The sequence below is a fragment of the Terrapene carolina genome, unplaced genomic scaffold (genome assembly GCF_002925995.2).
Source record: "Terrapene carolina triunguis isolate 2854851 unplaced genomic scaffold, T_m_triunguis-2.0 Scaffold771, whole genome shotgun sequence".
Lineage (NCBI taxonomy): Eukaryota > Metazoa > Chordata > Testudines > Emydidae > Terrapene > Terrapene triunguis.
In genome coordinates this window covers 1,121,903-1,128,672 of record NW_020665122.1, presented here as the reverse complement: position 1 = coordinate 1,128,672, position 6,770 = coordinate 1,121,903, and the positions used below count along the sequence as shown (strand labels likewise).

The 6,770-nt window shown below is 45.3% G+C and overlaps 1 pseudogene; it reads right to left on the bottom strand.

Annotated features, from left to right (window-relative positions):
* Window positions 1–708: 708 nt before the first annotated feature.
* LOC112118753 lies at window positions 709–1,972 on the bottom strand (annotated as a pseudogene).
* Window positions 1,973–6,770: the final 4,798 nt, after the last annotated feature.

Below are 6,770 nucleotides of genomic sequence, written 5' to 3'. Positions count from 1 at the left end.
GCAAAACACAGCATTGATACAGTCAAGTCAATATATGAGTGTTGCCAACTCTTGTCATTCTTAGAATTATTGGTATTTCCCTTTAAAGCTTCCTGGAGTCATGTGATCACAGGAGAATCTCAGTTTTTATTTTAAAAAAGAAGTTGTTTCTAGCCCTAGTTTTTAGTGGCTGTGGAGAAGAGCAGGAAAAGAAACCCTCAAAACAGGAGGCAAACAAAAAAAACAGCAACATTTTTAAAAATCTAATGATTTTTAGGGGCCTGAATGGTGATTTTTTTGAATGCTCATGGTCGACATTACTGGGAAATGCTTGTTCCAGTGCCCTCATTCATTTGTAACCCGGCTGATAGCGCACAAACTAGCCATGGTCTGCACTTCTTCAAATCAAAGGCATTGTTTAAAAGGTACACAAAGTCTGCTGTAGGCCCTGGCTGGAGGGTCTGATAGGCTGGGTTCTAAAGAGACAGCAGCTGACAGCAACGTTGGTTGCTACATTGAGTTACATCAGTTGAAGATCTTCGTGTATTCTGTTGGTTTTCCTGTATTAGACAAAATGTTTTGTCTAAAAAGCCTAGAAAATTGACTCACTGCAGAAAATTGAAGAATAAAAATGCCGCTTCTTTTTTGGCTTGATTTTTAAAATTTGGGAGGGTCATGCCTTGATCTCCAGCTGGGATTGGGTCTCTGACTCATGAACACGTCTGCTGATCATTTAAGCTTCTTCCCGTCTTCCTTCAAAGCGGTCTTCCGAACCCTTTCGGCATCTTCAGCCACTTAATTGAGAAATCTCAACAGCATGAAGTAGGTGGTTAAAAAAGAGATTCCCGCAGTTAACATGGGACCAAGCACTGGTACATATGCAGTTAATTTAGGCAAACTCGTCTTTAGCAGCAGTTTGATTACAACATCTCTGTTTATTTCTTTTGCCTCAGGAGATATGATAACAGCCTTCAGCTCCGCTATCGGTTTCCCAGTCTGCCTGGCCAGATTAGCCAAGGAGCCGTCATCTAGGCCGAAGTACTTGTAGAAGGCAATCATGGATCCTAGCAGGATGCTAATATCACAAGCAACAGAGATCCCTGGGATAGGAATGACATTGACAAAAGCTGACGCGAGAGAGATTAGCCATATCCACTTCTTCAGGGCAGCTTTCTTCTCCTCTATGATTTCTGCAGACAGGTTTGGCAGACTGAGCAGAAAGGCAAGTCTCTGCAGACCTTGGATATCATCCTGCAAAGTCTTTACAAGGCCAGGAGCATCATACTTCGTGAATTCGCAGCTGGAGAGAAGGAAAATCTCTGGGTTGCTTATTCCTGCCTTTTGCAGGTGTTTCCTGCAGTCCATCCTGAGTCGCTCCAGGACACTCTCCTGACTGAATGTTCTAGGGTGATCCCTTTCTTCATTGCACAAGTCTTCATCCACCTTGGAGCGCACAAAGTAGAACCTCTTCCCCATCCTCTCGATCTCTCGGGCCAGGGCCATGTGGATGCCTTTGAAGCACTCCGAAGCGATGATCACGAAGAAGTCATAGCATTTGAAGTTCACCTGCTTCAGGTATGTGTTTGGCTGAAAATCTGGGGTACCAGTGCCGGGCAGGTCCCACAGCCTCACATTGGGGTGGTTTGGATAGGGATAAACGGTTGGCTCCGTCATCGTTTCTGTCACCCCAGTTGGGGCAGCCCCGTCACCCTCAGCGGTCAGTCCCTGCAGGGCGTTGATGAAGGACGATTTCCCTGCGCCCGTCTCCCCCGTGACTGCGATGTTGAGAATGGTGGATTTGAATGACTCCAGCTCTGCCTGCGCTATAGAAGCCACTTCAGCCTGTCCTTTGTTTTTGAAAAGATCCGTGAACTCCTCAAACACCTTTATGGAGCCTTTGAAGAGTTCCTTTTGGGTCCAACCTTAGATCCAGAGTTTTCATGAGAAGTGAGATTAACTCCATATCCTTCTTGAGCGCTGAGACTAGCTCCATATCTATGGCACCTGCAAGAGATTCCCTCTTCCCAAGACAAGAAAAGGAAAAGGCATGTTTTTGGTTAGTGTAAATGTAGCCTTAAAAAATAACTGTTCATCTAGCAACTAACAAATTTGCAGCCGACCCCCCCACCAGCACATGTGTTGAAAACTTCCATCCCCGTCTCCACTGTGCACAAACCTTCACCTCCCCAGTGCACGGACTATTACTCCTGGGGGAATTCTGCGCTCCTGCCTGCATGCATAACTAACGAGCTGTGCATATTGTTAATAATTTGGCATGGAATTCTCCCGGGGGTAGACTATGGGGCCTTCAGCTGTGCTGCTCTGTGGAGCCAGGAGAGCAGGAGGTCGCCATGGGGGTGTCTGATGATGTCTGGAGTACGTGTTGCTTTTCGGGATGTGTTGGAGATGGGAGTGAAAGCCAAGGACCACCAGGCACAGGGGTGGAGAGAGAGGGGCTCAGACAGCCCCTCACCAGAAAGCAAACTACTCCTAATTCCCAACTCCCACATGGGGGGCAGGCACCCCTAGAGTGCTGCCCCCCCAGATCCTGGCTGACATGAGGGGTGGGTGAGAGAAGGACTCTGACACTCCCAAATCCTGGTACACACCTGGGAGGAGACTATGTGGGGCTGACACACTCCTTCACCCCTCATCCCACCCCCTTGCCCTTCCACTCATCTCCATGTCACCCCTAGCATCCCCCCCTCTTATCCCCACCCCTTCCCCCTGAGGTGGTCCCCAACCTCTCCCCTATCAACCACCCCCATTTATCCCCCTCCCCTCACTGCAGCCCTAAACCTCGATAATCAGAATAAGAAACTACTTGGACAGAATCATAGACGTAGGACTGGAAGGGACCTCGAGAGGTCATCAAGTCCACTCCCCTGCACTCATGGCAGGACTAAGTACTATCTAGACCTTCCCTGACAGGTGTTTCACTAACCTGCTCTTAAAAATCTCCAATGACCGAGATTCCACAACCTCCCTAGGAAATGTATTCCAGTGCTTAACCACCCTGACAGTTAGGAACTTTTTCCTAATGTCGAACCGAAACCGCCCTTGCTGCAATTAAGGCCCATTGCTTCTTGTCCTGTCCTCAGAGTTAAGAAGAACAATATTTCTCCCTCCTCCTTGTAACAACCTTTTATGCACTTGAAAACTGTTATCATGTCCCCTCTCAGGCTTCTCTTCTCCAGACTAAGGCTCTGTCTACACAACGCACCTTACAGCAGTGCAGTTGTGCCACTGGAGCCGCACCGTTGTAAGGTGTTCTGTGTAGCTGCACTTTATCACCAGGAGAGCTCTCCTGGTGATAAAATAAAACCACACCTAACAAGGGGGCTCCCAGTGACAAAGCACTGTCCACACTGGTACTTTTCAATGCTAAAACTTATGTCGTTCGGGGGGGGGGGGTGTTTTTTTTACACCCAGAGCAACAAAAGTTTTAGTGTTGAAAGTGCCAGTGTAGACAACCTAAACAAACCCAATTATTTCAATCTTCCCTCATAGGTCATGTTTTCTAGACCTTTAATCATTTCTGTTGCTCTTCTCTGAACTTTGTCCAATTTGTCCACATCTTTCCTGAAATGTGTTGCCCAGAACTGGACACAACACTCCAGTTGAGGCCATATTAGCACAGACTAGAGCGGAAGAATTACTCCTTGTATAGTTTCCTTTTTCTTTTCAGATCTCAGCCCTGGGGTAGATTGAATTTAGGGCCAGATGTTATGTTTGACGGCTGTATCATCCCCCCATGCTGTCCATGTCATGGCTATTAACGCTCAGCCTCTGAGCATAAGCAGTTAGATAGGGCCAGGCCTCAAGGTGGAAGGTGTTGATAGTTTATTTGTCCCACAGCCCCTTGTGTAGTATAGTGCCCTGCACCTTCTTTTGTACGGGCATACCACACCTATTTTAATTAGTGTTCCAGACTTCCCATTATAGCGGGCCCGAGAAGGTTGGGTTTGGGTTGTTTAGTACACTGGGGGGAGGAGGGCTTACTACATTACTTATAGGTTATTTTCATATGCAACGTAACACAAATACAGTTAACAATACACAATTTACAGCAACACCGAGTCCTGACCCCTGCAGTATGGTTCAACGTTCGAGCCACCACCAAACCACTGCCTCTCGTCCTTTGACAGGGTCAAGAGCTTAACGTGTTCAGTTGCTGGCAGTTGCCACAAGCTACCCCTGCAGGCTTTGTGTGCTTTTGTTGATATTATAAGTTTATTGAATGTTCCCAGAGAAAGGGTTTATTGTTCAAACCAACTTAACCATGTGGTATGGAATCGGGCCATAGGCCCTGGTTTGATTATTTACAACAATAACATTTACAGATGTATTTGTGCACCAAAGTTTAGATAGTAATATGTACATTCCCAGCAAAACCCCTCAGACACAGTACACCCAAATGCCCACCCTTTGCCCTAGGCCATTGATCCTGCTCCTCCATAGTCACAGGAGAGTGACACATTTAAACAGTTTTTTTGGATTTACACCATTTCACGCACCCCTCCATTGATTCCCAGTGAGCTGCTCCCCTTCTCATTATTCCCATAGGGCTTGTAGGGCCCACCTTAGTTGTCATTGCATCTTCAGGCACCATGGTAGCTATTACACAGGTGCTGGCCTCCTAGGTGAGCATTTTGCATTCCCATACACATTTTCCCCCCAGGTCAGCCGTCTGAAGCCATTCCCCACCCACGTCATGAGGTTTTTTGTTCATTGAAACACAACAATGCTACCAACAAGACAAACAACACAAAATATAGATCCATGGTATTATGGGTTATATTTTTTGCTGGCACCAGCTTGCTTGTAGAGTGTTTGAAAAACAAAAGAAACAATTTCCACCCCCCTGGTAAGGACAGATTATTGCTTAATAATAATACCAATTCCTTTTACAAATCTTCTTGCTAATTGCAGGAAAAACAGAAGAATTACCTCCAGGCTGTCCTTATTTTCTTCTATCATTAGGCTAGTGAATTACCCCACTCACTGGTCATGTATGAAATTCATGAGGTGGTGTACCTCAGTTTCCCCTCTTGTACAACAGACCAGGTTTGCAATAGTTTCTCTGCTGTACCAAGCTTTACGTTTATTTTTAGGTAATAGCTGAGAGATAACTTCAGATTTTAGCAACACACACCCCTTAGGGTTAACCTGTTCCCCTTATTTTCAGGCTTGACTTGTTTTTTTAACCTTCCTTTTCTGGAGGGCCATAATGTGAGTCTTCTAGTAGCTTGTTTGCTGACCAGATCTATTCATTATTTGCAGCTTCTTTGTGCTGCGACTTATGGGCAGTTTTCTCCTTCCCCCATCAGCTAGGTAATTTGCATCCACACACAGGCTTTCTTGGTTTGCTTTTGGATTCAAAGCTATTAGCAGCTCAGAGACTGTCTTAAAAGGGACACATTCCAATTCCACCAGAGTTCTCATTACTTTTCACTTTCATCTCCTGCTTCAAAACACACAGATCTGAAAGAGAGCACAATCTATTCTGGCTTCTTTTGGAGCCCTAATAGGAATTTAATTAAGCACCATGTTTTGTTTGCATTTCTTTTACCCCTTCTCCAAAATACACTGCACACGTCCTGGGAAAATGCACATTCCTTCCATAGTTTAACCTTCATAACATTATATTTGCCATATTAATTTTACACAAGGTGTAACTGCCTCCCCCGTGCCCAGAGTTTTTATGCACCTTCACCAAAGCGACAGTCCGACCCCCCAGAGCCACCTCAAGACTTAGTGTTCTCCCATCATTGCTCCCCTTTTCCTTTTCTTTTTCCTGTGCGCACACACAAAATTCTTTTTTGCCTAACATCCCTTGCACTGTGATTACTCTTTGTTACACAACTGTACCCTGATTACACTTCCATTTTGTACAACTAGAGACAGCTGGAGCAGCCAAGTTAAGTTCCAATAGAAACCCCTGTCATTCCTTTAGTGATTTTGATCACATTACCTAGTAGTCACATAATTTTGATCAGATTATTCCTCCACCTGCTGCCTGCAGCAGTCCCTTATAGACCATTTCCGTGGGAAAAGGGCCCATTTCCCCTCAGAATAGCTGTAAAGGCTTCTGGGGACAGAAGCATAGTGGTGGTGGCCACTCTTCCTGACCCCCTGGTATAATTTAATTACCAAGCTTCCATCCAATGTGACTGCACAGAGTTGCACATACAGTTACATTTATAGAACTGGGTTTTATTATTAAACCAAAAACTTCCTTCTTGTAACACCACAACTGCTACCCTTTATCATCTTCACAGCAGTTACCTTTTACCATTTTCACAACTCCCAAATGTTTACTTTCCTCCAAACCCTGTATTATCAATTTCTGCAAAAGGTATTTGTAACTTTTCACTTACTTCTTTAAATCACTTACTCCTACATTTAGTTCTTTAAGGTAGTGCAGTCTTCCTGTAACAACTTAGCCACATAGCTGCCTTAACCTGTGCTGTCTTTACCTTGAGACTGTTCAAAAAGGCAGTAAAACATTTGTCTTCATGGTTGCCCATGTGTTAGCCAAATAGGGCCCGTTTCCCCCCGGAGCTTACCTAATTACACCAAGGAGGCACGGAGAGACAAGAAGACGGATACCAGGTCCTTTATTTGTCAGTCAGCTGAGAGGGTGAGCTCCCATCGGCTCATGCCAGAAGGGAGACACACCTTACATGGGCGACATAGGCCCTTTTTATAACCAGTAACAAACAACTCAGTTCTCATCCTTTCTGCGTCATTATGCTGACCTATAGATAACAGGTTACACAGAATACATA